This window comes from Leguminivora glycinivorella, chromosome 20 (assembly GCF_023078275.1).
Source record: "Leguminivora glycinivorella isolate SPB_JAAS2020 chromosome 20, LegGlyc_1.1, whole genome shotgun sequence".
In the NCBI taxonomy this organism is placed as follows: Eukaryota; Metazoa; Arthropoda; class Insecta; order Lepidoptera; family Tortricidae; genus Leguminivora; species Leguminivora glycinivorella.
The window spans coordinates 14,505,648-14,521,432 of NC_062990.1; the positions used below are offsets into that span (position 1 = coordinate 14,505,648).

The 15,785-nt window shown below is 37.8% G+C and overlaps 1 protein-coding gene across 3 annotated transcripts in view; it reads right to left on the bottom strand.

Annotated features, from left to right (window-relative positions):
- Window positions 1–15,785, bottom strand: part of LOC125237073 (nephrin) — a 457,494-nt gene that overhangs the window by 150,493 nt on the left and 291,216 nt on the right. The window lies entirely within an intron of this gene.

Consider the following 15,785-nt stretch of genomic DNA (forward strand, 5'->3'; position numbering starts at 1 on the left):
GGTGGCAACGCGCATGTGACACTGTTTAAGTTGCAGGCGTCCATAGGTTACGGCGACCGCTTTACATCAGGCGGGCCGTATGCTTGTTTGCCACCGACGTAGTATAAAAAAAACTTCTGTTTTGGGTGTCCATGGGGGGCAGTGATCGCTTATCGCTTACCATCAGGCCACCTGACTGCTCGTTTGCCTCGCCATATCGCATTAAATAAAAATAATTATTGTAAAGAAGCGCCAAATTAATCTTTCTATCAGAATTATAAATACAAAACCTTTTTTTTAACCGATGTTAAAAAGTGAGTTTCCTTCTATTTGGCTTTTTGTGATTTTGACTGTGCGAATCAATTAAAACATTATTTCATTATTTATTTATTACTTTATTATAACTAGGGATGTACCGACTAGTCGGGAAAGCCGACTATCCGGCCACGTTTGTTGTAAACTCATCTACTCTAAATGTGAATATAAGAACTGAGACGCCGTAATGCAATAACTCTTATTTATTGATAAGAACCCTAGTTAAAACGTATACATGTTAATTCATTGAAATATATTGCAAAAATAAAAAATCTAGACTTCTGTCTTCATAATGTAAGCTTCAGTTGACAGCAATTCAAAAATGTGACAGCTATATCGATTCTCTATGGTCAATCTTCTTGCTGGCCACGACATTCTCCCGCCTGAAGAACAGCAGAATCCTTTCTTCCAACATCTGGTAGTGGGCACAGCTTCGAAATCGATCTAGTTAACACTCCAGTTGCTGTGCGGACGTCGTAGACTCGCGTAACATTATCTTTTCCAGGATGTTTCAGTAACACTCTACCTAGTAGCCATTTACTAGGAGGTAATCTATAGTCTTTGATTAACACTAAATCTCCGACGTTGAACTCTTGTTGTCTAATTTTCCACTTAGGTCTCTCTTGTAATCTTGTAAGAAATTCTGTTTGCCATTTTCGCCAAAATATCTGTAACATTCTTTGCATACTTTGCCATCTCGATAGGGAATTTGTTTTATGTTGAGTCAAATCTCTCTCTGGTATTGTGACTAATGGTTCTCCGACAAGAAAGTGTGCTGGTGTCAACGGCTCTAGGTCATCAGGATGATCGCTCAGCGGTGATAAGGGTCTCGAGTTAAGACAAGCTTCGATCTGGTTCAGAAGCGTTGATAATTCTTCGAAGGTAGGTGTAGTATCTCCGAGGGTTCTCTTTAGATGGAATTTCGAACTCTTCACCCCCGCTTCCCATAATCCTCCGTGATTTGGTGATCCAGGAGGGATGAACTTCCACTTGGTACCTTCAGTGTCTAGTAAGGCTGCTAGTTCAACTGGGATCGTTGATTTGCCAAGTCTCCAAGTCTCTAGTATTTCTTTGCTCGATGCAATGAAATTAGTACCGTGGTCGCTCCACATCTCTTTGACGAATCCTCTTCGTGATGTAAATCTTCGAAATGCAGCCATGAACGCTTCCATTGTCATGTTACTCACACATTCTATGTGTATAGCTTTAGTTACCATGCAGATGAAAATACATATGTATGCTTTGAACGTTTTCGTTCCTCGTCCAGGGCTCATGCGCACGTTGACTGGACCTGCGAAATCTACACCTGTAGTAAGAAATGCTCTTGATGGCTTAACTCTTATTTCAGGTAAATCGCCCATCAGTTGAGTTACAGTTTTCGCTTTTTGTTTAGCGCAAGGAAAGCAGTTTCTAACATACTTCTTGATAGTATTTCCTGCGTCAATCAGCCAGTATCTTCCTCTCAAGTATATTGTCATAAGTTGCGGGCCTCCATGCAATGTCTTCTTGTGTGCGTCATCGAGTAAAAGTGGTAGCAGTACATTGTTCTTAGACAGAATGACAGGATGTTTGCTCAGGAACTCTAAATCTGCATGTTTCAATCTTCCTCCAACTCTGAGTACTTCTTTTTCATCAAGAAAGGGTGTAAGTGACAGTATTCGACTTCTTTTCTTAAGTGGTTGACGATTTCTCAAAGCTTCGATTTCTTCTGGAAATTCAAGTTGCTGTGAAAGCTTGATACATGTAGTAAGTGCTTTTTCTCGTTCATCATGAGTTACATACTGAGGTAAGTTTTCTTTTACATCTTTGTTTTTGAACATCAGCCATCTTTGACAGTAAGCTATGACTGAAATGAGTCTTCTCAATGATGAATATCTCTTTGAAATTGTGAGTATGAATTCTTCTTTCTTCTCTAACACTGTAGTAGTAGCACATTTGATAGACTTTCTCGTTTCTTGATCTGTATCTTCTACTTCACAAGATTCTCTTTTCCATTCTCTTTGTTGTAAGAATGTTGGACCTTGAAACCATAAGGTATGTTCTTTCAATTTCTCAGGTGTGACTCCTCTCGACGCTGGATCTGCAGGATTTTCTTTAGTATTCACGTATGACCATGTAGTATTTATGTTATTGTTGATTTCAATGACTCGGTTCTTCACAAATGTTGTCCATTTCAGCGGGTCTCCGAGAATCCAAGCTAAAGTTACTTTTGAATCTGAATATGCGTATGTATTTTTGTTCTGGATCTTCATAGCTGTAGCAACATGTTTCAGCAGTTGACTCAGTAGTAGCGCTGCACTCAATTCTAGACGGGGCAAAGTAAGTTGTTTTTTCATCGGTGAGATTTTTGTCTTTGCCATGATAAGTGACACTTTGACTTCTCCATCTGGTTGTATTACTCTGCTGTAGACTACTGCTGCATAGGCTGACATTGATGCATCAGCGAAGCCATGTAGTTCTATTAACTCACTGTGGTTGGTTGTTCCAATCCATCTCTCAAGTTTAATTTGTGACAGGTGCTCTATACCATTGCAAAAGGTTTTCCACTCTGTCTTTAAGTCTTCTGGTAGTTCTGTATCCCATGATAATCCTCTTGACCAAATCTTCTGTAGAAATATCTTTCCCATGACTACAGATGGTGCTAGCCAACCCATTGGATCAAACAAGGAAGCTATGACAGTTAAGACGTTTCTCTTAGTTACTCGTTGTTCAGATAAAGTGTTAATTTTGTTAGTTACTAAGAGAGTATCTTCGTTTGAGTTCCATGTTATTCCTAAGGTTTTGATTGTCTCTTTTTTGTTGATGTCTATCTCACATTTCTTCGCTCTCTTCTCTGTTTCGACTGTATTGATGAATTTTTTGCTATTTGAAGACCATTTTTGTAGTTCAAAACCTCCTCTTCTTAGTACTTCTGTTAATTGACGTTTTGCTTCTATTGCGGTTTCTTCTGTATCTCCCCCTGACAGTACATCGTCCATGTAGAAAGAGTGGTTGATAATCTCTCGAGCTTGGGCATATTCTTCTGTGTTTGCCTCATCAATTGCTATTTGTCTCAAGGTTGTGATAGCTAAAAATGGCGCACATGCTGTTCCAAATGTGACTGTTAGCATTCTGTATTCTCTTATGTCTTCATCAGGGCTGAATCTCCAAAGTATTCTCTGAAAGTCTGTGTCTTCTCTTCTTACAAGGATCTGGCGATACATTTTGATGACATCAGCCACAAAACAGACTTTGTGTGTTCTCCATCTCATAAGAATGTCTCGAAGATCTCCCAGAAGTGACGGACCAACTAGCAGTTCTGAGTTGAGGCTCACTCCGTTGCTTCCTTTGCATGAAGCGTCATAGACTATGCGATACTTGGTAGTTTCTCTATCTTCACGGATCACAGGGTGATGTGACAAATATACTTGTTTGTCAGTTTCTTTAACAGACTCATCTCGTTCGATCAATTCCATATGTTGAAGTGTTATGTACTCTCTCATGACCTCGTTGTAGGCTTCTCTCAATTTTTTGTTTGCTTCTAATCTTCTCTCAGTGCTCATGAATCTTCTCAGTGCAATTTCTCTTGAATTCTCAGGTAAAATAGGTTTGTCGCTTTTAAAGGGAAGTGCCACAATGTATCTTCCATCAACATCTCTAGTTACAGTTTCTTGATATATTTTCTCAGCTCTAAGTTCTTGTGGGGTGAGAGTGTCGTTTTCCTCTGACTCTAATCTCTCTGTCTCCCAAAATTTTTCTACCATCTCTTCTAAAGTTATGTTCAGATGCATGGTTTTGAATTCTCTTGTGCGGTTGTTTGTCAAATGACCTCCTGACAGTATATATCCCAAGCGTGTTTGTTGTGCTATGGGAGTACCTGGTTCTCCTTTAATCACTCCATTCATTAAGATGTCTGAGTAGATATGAACTCCAAGTAGTAAATCAATGTTGCTTGGTGTATGATAAGTTGGATCTGCCAGTGACAGGTGTTGCAGATGACTCCATTTCTGTGGATTGATCGGGACTTCTGGCATTATGTCAGTGACATCTTCAACAATGTAGGCTGTGCAGTCAGCTTTGAAGTTGTTGTCGAATCTTGAGTAAATCTCTATGTTTGTAGCGGATTTGATTGTAGTTGACATGTTACCCACTCCGGTAATTAATCCATCAACTGTTTTTCTTCGAAGTTGTAGTTTTCTAACAGTTGCTTCACTTATGAACGACTCTTGAGAACAGGGATCAATGAGTGCTCGTAGTACTTGCATACCATGGCCGGTCTTGATATTTACTAGTGCGGTAGCCATTAGTGCAGTATGACTCTGAGTGATAAGATAATTTCTCAGTTTTGGTGTTTCTGAAGTTTTAGTGGTAGACTCTTCTCTCATGGTATAGTTTGAATTGGATGCGGGTGCTTTCGACGTGGATTGTTGATTGTTCTCTCTCTCTTCAGCGGTTTGATTCTCAAAATGAAGTAAAGAATGATGTCTTCTTTGGCAATGATGACAGGAGACTTTGGATTTACAGTTTTTCACATTATGTTTTGATGACAAGCAGTTGAAGCATAGTCTCTCCTTTTGGACGTGTTGAACTCTATTGTTGACATCTAAATTTGCAAATTCTTTGCATAGATAGTTCAAATGGTCTTGCTTGCAGTAGGAACATTGTACTGTAGTTGTAGCGGGGCTTGTTAGAAAGGATCTTTGTCTCACGATAGCTCTCTCTCTGTCCTTCGAATAAGTTGTCGACGGAATCATTTCTAACACTCTGAAACGTGTGTCCAAGAAGGTTGTTAACTTCTCAAGTTTCGGCAACTCTTGTACAGGTAGCGTGCTTATCTCCTCTTCCCATTGTTTGCGTGTCTCTTCGTCCAATTTGTTGAGAATAATGTGAATAACAATTGTATCCCACTCGTTTATCTTCACGTCGTTGTTTTTAAGACTGTTCAGACATTCTTGAGTAGTATCGAGAAGTTCTCTAATAGATTTGGAAGTGCCGTTGTATACTCTCTTCTGATTCATAAATCTATTCAAGATTGTATTCACTATCATGCGTTTGTTGTTGTACCTCTTGTCTAAAGTTTCCCATGCGACATCGTAGTTTTTCTCGGTTATTTGTAGATGCTTCAATAATTGTTCAGCTTCACCAGTGACACTTGATTTCAAATAATGAAGTTTTTGTACCTTGCTCAAAGATGGTTTGTTGTGAACGAGTGACGTATATAGGTCTCGAAAAGATGTCCATTCTTCATAATTTCCCGAGAATTGGGGCAGTATTACTTTGGGAAGTTTTACATCTTGCGTAGATTGCTTGTTTACATCTGACGTGTTATTCTGCGGATGCGGTTGCGGGTTCTCTCTCACAGCGGTAGATTTGTTGAACAGATCAATAGTATCTGACAATTCTCCTTTTATCATAAAATACTCTTCTTCTCCAACAGAATAAATGTCGTTGACGAAATAAACATGTTCTTTTCTTTGAGCGCTCGTTGCATATTTAACAATTTGGAAATGGTTTGTCTGGAATTTCTGCCAATACTCGTTAAGTGTGTCGATTCTTGCTTGTACGTAGCCTTTCGTAATGCGTGTTTTTCCTTGCTTTTTGAAGTTTATTCCTATCTTCCGTATTAAGTCGTAAGTAGTTTCTTGTTCCGATACGTATGTATCCATTTTGTAGGTTATGTAGTAAAATCTTGCGACGAAATATCTAGAATCTTCGGTCTTGTTCTTCGAAAACACGAAATGTTCGGAAATTCACACTTTTTCTTCCAATTATTACGAATCGCGATGTATTTTCACTACTTTATGTCCATTGTTTACACTGATGCGCGGATCGTTTTTTACGAAAATATGACGAAATTTCTTCAAATTATTGTCCTCGCGGTAGTTTACACAGTTTTTTATCGTATTTATGCACTAAAACCTCGAATTATTGTTCATTTACTTGTATTACACGTATTTTTCTCACTATAGTTCGTATTTTGTTTTCTCACTTTTGTTCATTTGACTTTTGTTTTCTTCTCGAATGTTCGATGCGTGACGTCTATAATCTCTCTAAACTGTTCTTATTTCACTGCGATTGTTTGTTTTTCACCACTAATTCACTATATTTATCCCGGTTCGTATGGACCACTTTGAAAACTCATCTACTCTAAATGTGAATATAAGAACTGAGACGCCGTAATGCAATAACTCTTATTTATTGATAAGAACCCTAGTTAAAACGTATACATGTTAATTCATTGAAATATATTGCAAAAATAAAAAATCTAGACTTCTGTCTTCATAATGTAAGCTTCAGTTGACAGCAATTCAAAAATGTGACAGCTATATCGATTCTCTATGGTCAATCTTCTTGCTGGCCACGACATTTGTAGTCGGCGACTAGTCGACAAAAACGGCCGATTAGTCGACACTTCATAAGTGATAGAAAAACAGTACAAAACTAAATCAACGGCAGATGTGGTTGTATTATGTACCAATTAGTTATGCGTTTCTTAGTCAAAACAATAAATATCAAGCATCACAAAAATAAATGTCCTACTTAGGACTATCAATTTTGTTAAAAATAGAAAATGTATATAAATATTCTCATAGACCTTCGAACCTGTAAAAAAATCATGAAAAGAGCGAATGATGAACCAGAAATGACATTCAAAAATGACTTTAGTCGAAAAAACTATTATGGCCGACTAGCCGACTAGTCGGCCGACTAATCTGCTACCCCAGTGCCGACTAGTCTGTAGTCGGCCTAGTCGGCCAAATCAATATTCGGTACATCTCTAATTATAACAGTTCATGTAGACCTACTGTAGTTATAAAGCACCATGTAATCCCACAGCGGTCGTAGCGAGAGACAAAGCGCTCAAAGCGCGGGACAAAATAATTACATCCACCTTACCCCTCTCATATCTGGATGTCTTACAGCTTTAGTTATGCTTTGAGATAACTGTCTTGGTTCTAAACCAGGTGCCGTAGCCGAATGGCATTTCTGTGACGCGAAACGAAAACGAAACGCCGCGAAAGGTAGTCTGGCTCTGTCGCTACAATACGCAAGAGCGATAGAAATAGATATCTACGAGCGTTTCGTTTCATGAGCGTTTGTAGCATTTTTTATTTGGCTCACAAAACAAGTTACAAACATTAATGACGACCGGTCTGGCTCAGTCGGTAGTGACCCTGCCTGCTGAGCCGCGATCCCAGGTTCGAATCCCGGTAAGGGCATTTATTTGTGTGATGAGCACAGATATTTGTTCCTGAGTCATGGATGTTTTCTATGTATATAAGTATGTATTTATCTATTTAAGTATGGATATCGTCGCTTAGCACCCATAGTACAAGCTTTGCTTAGTTTGGGGCTAAGTTGATCTGTGTAAGGTGTCCCCCAATATTTATTTATTATTTATATTAATAAAAAAATAAATTACAATTTTACTTAAAGGACTGAGCTGGCCTATATCATTCAGCTACGTAAGAATTTTGAATGATTCACGGTTATTTTCTGACGGACTGACGAAGGCGGGTGGATGTCAAAATTGCGTAGACAACAAGGAGGGTAGATCACGCGTTGTCTACGCAACTTTGGCATCCACAAGCCTTCGTAAGTTTTCCGTGATCATGATGCATGCAACTGCGTCGAAATATCAAAAAGGTAATCACGGTCTATGTCATATGTTCGGCTACGTACCCAGATTATGTAACTTATATTGTAAATTTTAAAGAAGAAAACAAGCTACTTGTATTAGAAAGGAAAGTAGGAAGATTCTGACTGTCGAAGCGGATCCTAACTGCACGATCTCCAATTAGACAACTGGAGGGACGTCGCTAAGGATTGAGATGATTGGCGTACGCTCGTTTAAATATTCACCCATATGCAATAGTCTTTCTTGATTGTCATTAGGTCATTACTAATACAATTATTCAAATTTAAACATAGATAATAACGTAAAATTCGGACCGACAATGACAATTCTAAACCCGTCACAATTCTAAATTAATATCTACAAGTTATAATTAGAAAACTTTTTTCTTCTAAAGTCCCAATCCTTATCTCAAAGTTCTTCTTAGTTATTCAGAACTTCACTACTTGATAACTTGCGTAATTCAGGAAAATATCTGGTCTCTGTAAGGGACACATCTGATGTTTCTTTAAAACTCGTCCTCTTTGCGTTATTCCGGCATTCACCACGGCTCATGAGAGTCTTGGGTCCGCTTTGACAACGAATCCCAAGATAGGGCATGTTTTACGAAAACGACTGCTATCTGACCTTCCAATCCGAATGGTAACTTTAGGCCTTACTCGGTTTCCTCACGATGTTTTCCTTCACCGAAATGCGACGGGCAAAACAAATATCAATGGACATTTCGCACATGAGTTCCGAAAAACTCATTGGTACATTGGAATGTTGTTATTATTAGGTACAATTCTAAAAATTAAATTCTTTTCAGTAGTTCAATAAGTCAATGCAATATTAATACCAACATTATAAAATAAAAGGGTAACATTTTCCGAAATCCCTTTGATTTCGTTTGAAGCCTGAACGTCGGAGTAAAATAAAACATTTTTTTTAAATATTAACAGTTTTGTGTAATAAACCTCTGAATTATAAACTGAATATTTAAATTAAACTGAAATAGATATTTATAACACGAAAGAAAAAGTGATCAACCGACTAGTCAAAAAACGACAAATAAAAAAACATTACGTAACATAATTTGATTTGTTCCCTAGTAGTATAGCTCTGAATTTTAAAGTAACGGGTCGGAAAGGGACAAACGGACATTAAATAAATAAATAAATATTGGGGGACACCTTACACAGATCAACTTAGCCCCAAACAAAGCAAAGCTTGTACTATGGGTGCTAAGCGACGATATACATACTTAAATAGATAAATAGGTACATACTTATATACGTAGAAAACATCCATGACAGGAACAAATATCTGTGCTCATCACACAAATAAATGCCCTTACCGGGATTCGAACCTGGGACCGCGGCTCAGCAGGCAGGGTCACTACCGACTGAGCCAGACCGGTCGTCAGACATTATCGGCTTGATACATTTAGTGAACGTTTATGGATAAGGGGGTTAATCTTTTTATTTATATAACGAACTCATTTGCGGTACTCAAAACTTAACAAAAACCATTCCAGTATTAAACGTAGTATTACATTAACCTTACTCAATATCCCGTAAATTTTCAAAACAGGTAACTAAGTTTTTTAATTACGTACCCACCTCGGAACTATCGGGGCAACTGTCAAACTGTAACCATTAATAATAATAAGTTCGGTTTGAACAAAGTGGAAAACGATGAAGTTAAACCACCGGTAGATGGCGTTGAACTAGAAGAATAGACTAAGCTAATTCTGAACTTGCTAAGCTAATCTGAATAATACATACCTAAGCTCACGTCGGTATTACCAAAAGAAGTAGGCAGATTACATGAAACCGATCAAGTTTCAGTGTCATTGTTGGCAGGGGTTGAAAGAAAATGACTTTGTGATATTGCTGAGACAGGTTGCTAAACTTACTAAGTCCATTTCCTACACCAATCGATATCCCACAGTCGACTTCTAAGACACCCGCGGGAGGACAAAGGAATTCTTAACCACATGGGGGCTACAAATAGTGGACCAAACATTAGCGCATCTGGTTCAGCTTGGACAAAAATTGTACTTTTGGATCTTCAAGATATAAATGTGAAATATTCAGTAAATTCTTGATAAAAAAATAGAATTGGGTGTTACGACCAATTTGAAAATATCCCTAATATTTTTTCGGAAAATGTTGCAAGTATGATCTGTGGCATTAAAAATAAAATATCGGTTCAAATTGATCACAACAATAGTTCAACAAGATACGTAAATATTTTACAAATTAAGCTTATGGCAGCTTACGAAGCAACTATCTACAAGGGATGATATCCGTGTCATCCATACTAATATTATAAATGGGAGAGTGTGTGTCTGTTTGTCTATCCGTCTTTTGCGACAAAACGAAGCGACTAATTGACGTGACTTTTTAAGTGGAGATAGAAAAGGATGGAGACATAGGCTACTTTTTGTCTCTTTCAAACCCCACTTCCCCGAGTCACGCAATTTTCAAATTTGACGAGTATAATAATTATATTAAGCTCAGTAGAGATAGGCAGTATAATGTAGTATTTTGGCGTCCAGCCAAGTAACGACCTATCACAATCGATCAACACTATTGTAAATTTAACAGACAAGCTGCTCCAAGTATTTAAGGGATGAAAACTTGCAAACTGGTACACATGATTGACAAATTCCAATAAGACTTTACAGTTCACAAATAGTTCCATGAACCCAACTATGCTATAATAAAAGGAATAGGAGTGTGGGCAGTTGAAACAAGCGTTCTAATGTTCAAAATATAGATAACTTTGAAACCAGCGGGCAATTTTACCATAGTGACATTGACACTTGACATTGATTACGTGCATATTTCTGGGTTGATGACATTTGACGACCGGTCTGGCTCAGTTGGTAGTGACCCTGCCTGCTAAGCCGCGGTCCTGGGTTCGAATCCCGGTAAGGACATTCATTTGTGTGATGAGCACAGATGTTTGTTCCTGATTCATGGATGTTTTCTATGTAAATATATAAGTATATGTTTATCTATTTAAGTATGTATATCGTCGCTTAGCACCCATAGTACAAGCTTTGCTTAGTTTCGGGCTAAGTTGATCTGTGTGTCCACAATATTAATTTTTTTATATACTAGCGACCCGCCCCGGCTTCGCACGGGTACTATACCTACATGTAAACCTTTCTCTACAATCACTCTATCTCATATTATTAAATTAAATTAAAACGGGACTTAATCGCGTAAAACTTACGTTTTATATTTAACCCGACGTTTCGGACATCCAGCCAGTCTACCCGTGACCACGGACGTAATGTAAAACTGAATAAACCTACGGCTTTTAAGAAATAATTTATTTAACTATTGGCCTATATATTTGTGATCGTCTAGATTAAAATGTAGAACCCTCTACGTTGTGATAAAATAGCGTTAGAATTACGAATAAATTTCGTTACCGTGCTTATAAAATTGTACGTATAAAATGAAACAACGAAAACACAATAAAATTCCCGCAGACATAAATTATGAAAATAAAAAAAACTAACTACATAAATGAACATGCAACTCACCCGAAAAAACAGCTTGGGGCTTAAAACTAAGAATAAAATTAATGAATCAACTTAATTACCTGATTTTACAAATACATTATAATATATAATTATATTACAATTAAACAACTAAGTACTTTTCTAACTTAAATAAATATCCATAGGCTCCGTCGCACAGCAAACAAACAACAACCTAAAATAAAACCCGACCACAAAGGGACCTTGTGATATAAGACCATAGGTCTAGAAAGGGAAACCTAAGTTATTACTTTGTTTTGGAATGAAAAGGGGCTCCCTGCTCGCCTACACCCCTGCCTCGCGTGACGTTGAGAATGGAACATGCCCGTCTACGCGTCCGACAAATCCTTCGTGACGCAATTCCTATCTAATCATAAAAAAAAACATCCAAACCTTCGCACCTAGATATTCATTCTTCAACATTCTTCACTTTCCTGACATTCTCAAAAATACAATTACGCACAATGCATTTATAAACTACGCCATGCTATCTACGCGCTGCGATATTTACGCTTTTCCCTAACTCGACATGCAGCCGCGTATTTGTGACAAAGTTAGTGAGTGTGTGAATTTGTCCAAAGGTGCTCTGAATATCATTTATATTCTACAACATTCACTGTACTGAGGATCCCTTAAATTGGACTGCATTGTCGCTCTACTTCCACTAATCGACGCAGATGCCGAAGGTCCGTATAATCGAGCGATTACATCCCAGAACCCACAGAGCGATATATTGCAGAAATACAAACAACTCAGGCCTTGGGTGTGTACCTAATGTGTAGTGTAGAGGCTTCGGACTTCTGAAGCACTGACACGTCAGATACTTCAGGCCAAAGCCAGATTCGGCGCCCAGTGCGGCAGGAGCTAGTCTCAGCCACCGACCTTCTTCCGAGTGTACCTAAGTGTGTGTATGCAAATGGACTAAACGTGTGGTGTGTCAGCTGTGTGTGTAAGTGTAGTGTGGTGTGTATCGAGTGTGTGTGTCCATGTATTATGTTTGTGAGACAAAATACATGGGTGTGTGTGTGTGTAGTTTTTTATTGTGGTTCACTATCTCGTCACAAATAATAGGATCAAAGAAGCAATTAAATGCGTGACACCACAATTTTGTCATTCTGTCGGAAAGAGCCAAAATATGATTGAGTGTATGATGTATGGTATTCGACTCCTCCTTCAAAACAACTTCACTGCAATGTCAACATTCAATTCATGCAAACAGATCAAAGTAAAAGTGATTTTAAGAGTGTTTTATCCACTTTCATAGCTAATTAAATAATTACGAACTAAATCATGACATACGAAAGTAGCCAGAAGGGCTCCCTATAGTCTTCTTCTCGTTCACTCGTACTAGTCGTACTCTCGCTCGCTGGCTCGACTCAGGAACATTGCAGAAGAGATTTATTTTGTCCTACGTACGAATCGTCCACTGACGATTTCCCTAACCCTTCGAGACACGCTGGACTAAGCTAAAAAATATAGAACACCCGACGTGATGACCTAAGGGGATAAAATGATTAACTTTACATTACTTAAAACCAAATTATAAATAAGTTTAAACACTTCCTGATTTCACTGATTCTACTTGAAAATATTACACATTATTAGAAAACAAACACTTTTAACACTTAAAATCTCTACACAGTTTATTGTCATTTTAAATCACTATTGCTAAAATTCACTTTTAAGGCTAATCTACCTATATAGATTTTACCTAAGAGATAAATGCACAATTAACTGATTTCTGGCTAAATGTCACGACGCGTATCCAGCCAGTTGTTTCGGGCTCCAAATCTTGACTAACTCCTGAAGGTCTGTATTTTAAAACCATAACATTCACACGAATAGACTTTCATAATTAAAAGATTTTTGTACATAAGTTTTGCATTAACATACGTCATTTCATAATTTCGATCATTATAATTTTTAACAAGATGACGTATGTGTCACCTTATTTAAATTAACCTACGCCCTTTTTACACGCATCTGAAATAGAACTCTTGTGTTTAGCTATCGAGTATTCGATAGTGTCAAGTACCATAAGAGCGACTCGCCGAAAAAAGGTAATAAAAAGCAAAAATTATGACCTTGTGTTTAGATTAGGTCGATTTCAAGAGCTTGCGACTTGTGAATATATTTTTAGGGATCCGCATTAAAATACTAGCCAGTTATAAGGAATTAATACCTAACCCTGTAACACTGATGTTACAGAGCGCCCTCAGATAGACGATACAATTTTAGAATCGAAGAGTTTAAAATTGTGAGGATATCTAAATAGGAAATAGGAACATATTTAGGCAATTATGAATTAAATTTTGATTTTAAGCAAGAGTCATGAGAACCCTTTAAACCGTACTTTTACGCCCTCAATATCCTTTCACCGATGATTAAACGAAATACATTAATAACAATAAACAAACGTTACTACTTACATGAATCTAACATACGTCCTCACGATTTGAAGAATCCTGATAATATTTTGATTTGAATAAAGAACATTCGATATGTGTAGCAATTTAAGTAAGCAATAACTCAGATCCGTTCTCAAGTAATTAAATTAACTGAATTAATTTAATTTTGAATGACTTGAATCCTGGTCACGCAGCACCACTGTAAAACTGAATAAACCTACGGCTTTTAAGAAATAATTTATTTAACTATTGGCCTATATATTTGTGATCGTCTAGATTAAAATGTAGAACCCTCTACGTTGTGATAAAATAGCGTTAGAATTACGAATAAATTTCGTTACCGTGCTTATAAAATTGTACGTATAAAATGAAACAACGAAAACACAATAAAATTCCCGCAGACATAAATTATGAAAATAAAAAAAACTAACTACATAAATGAACATGCAACTCACCCGAAAAAACAGCTTGGGGCTTAAAACTAAGAATAAAATTAATGAATCAACTTAATTACCTGATTTTACAAATACATTATAATATATAATTATATTACAATTAAACAACTAAGTACTTTTCTAACTTAAATAAATATCCATAGGCTCCGTCGCACAGCAAACAAACAACAACCTAAAATAAAACCCGACCACAAAGGGACCTTGTGATATAAGACCATAGGTCTAGAAAGGGAAACCTAAGTTATTACTTTGTTTTGGAATGAAAAGGGGCTCCCTGCTCGCCTACACCCCTGCCTCGCGTGACGTTGAGAATGGAACATGCCCGTCTACGCGTCCGACAAATCCTTCGTGACGCAATTCCTATCTAATCATAAAAAAAAACATCCAAACCTTCGCACCTAGATATTCATTCTTCAACATTCTTCACTTTCCTGACATTCTCAAAAATACAATTACGCACAATGCATTTATAAACTACGCCATGCTATCTACGCGCTGCGATATTTACGCTTTTCCCTAACTCGACATGCAGCCGCGTATTTGTGACAAAGTTAGTGAGTGTGTGAATTTGTCCAAAGGTGCTCTGAATATCATTTATATTCTACAACATTCACTGTACTGAGGATCCCTTAAATTGGACTGCATTGTCGCTCTACTTCCACTAATCGACGCAGATGCCGAAGGTCCGTATAATCGAGCGATTACATCCCAGAACCCACAGAGCGATATATTGCAGAAATACAAACAACTCAGGCCTTGGGTGTGTACCTAATGTGTAGTGTAGAGGCTTCGGACTTCTGAAGCACTGACACGTCAGATACTTCAGGCCAAAGCCAGATTCGGCGCCCAGTGCGGCAGGAGCTAGTCTCAGCCACCGACCTTCTTCCGAGTGTACCTAAGTGTGTGTATGCAAATGGACTAAACGTGTGGTGTGTCAGCTGTGTGTGTAAGTGTAGTGTGGTGTGTATCGAGTGTGTGTGTCCATGTATTATGTTTGTGAGACAAAATACATGGGTGTGTGTGTGTGTAGTTTTTTATTGTGGTTCACTATCTCGTCACAAATAATAGGATCAAAGAAGCAATTAAATGCGTGACACCACAATTTTGTCATTCTGTCGGAAAGAGCCAAAATATGATTGAGTGTATGATGTATGGTATTCGACTCCTCCTTCAAAACAACTTCACTGCAATGTCAACATTCAATTCATGCAAACAGATCAAAGTAAAAGTGATTTTAAGAGTGTTTTATCCACTTTCATAGCTAATTAAATAATTACGAACTAAATCATGACATACGAAAGTAGCCAGAAGGGCTCCCTATAGTCTTCTTCTCGTTCACTCGTACTAGTCGTACTCTCGCTCGCTGGCTCGACTCAGGAACATTGCAGAAGAGATTTATTTTGTCCTACGTACGAATCGTCCACTGACGATTTCCCTAACCCTTCGAGACACGCTGGACTAAGCTAAAAAATATA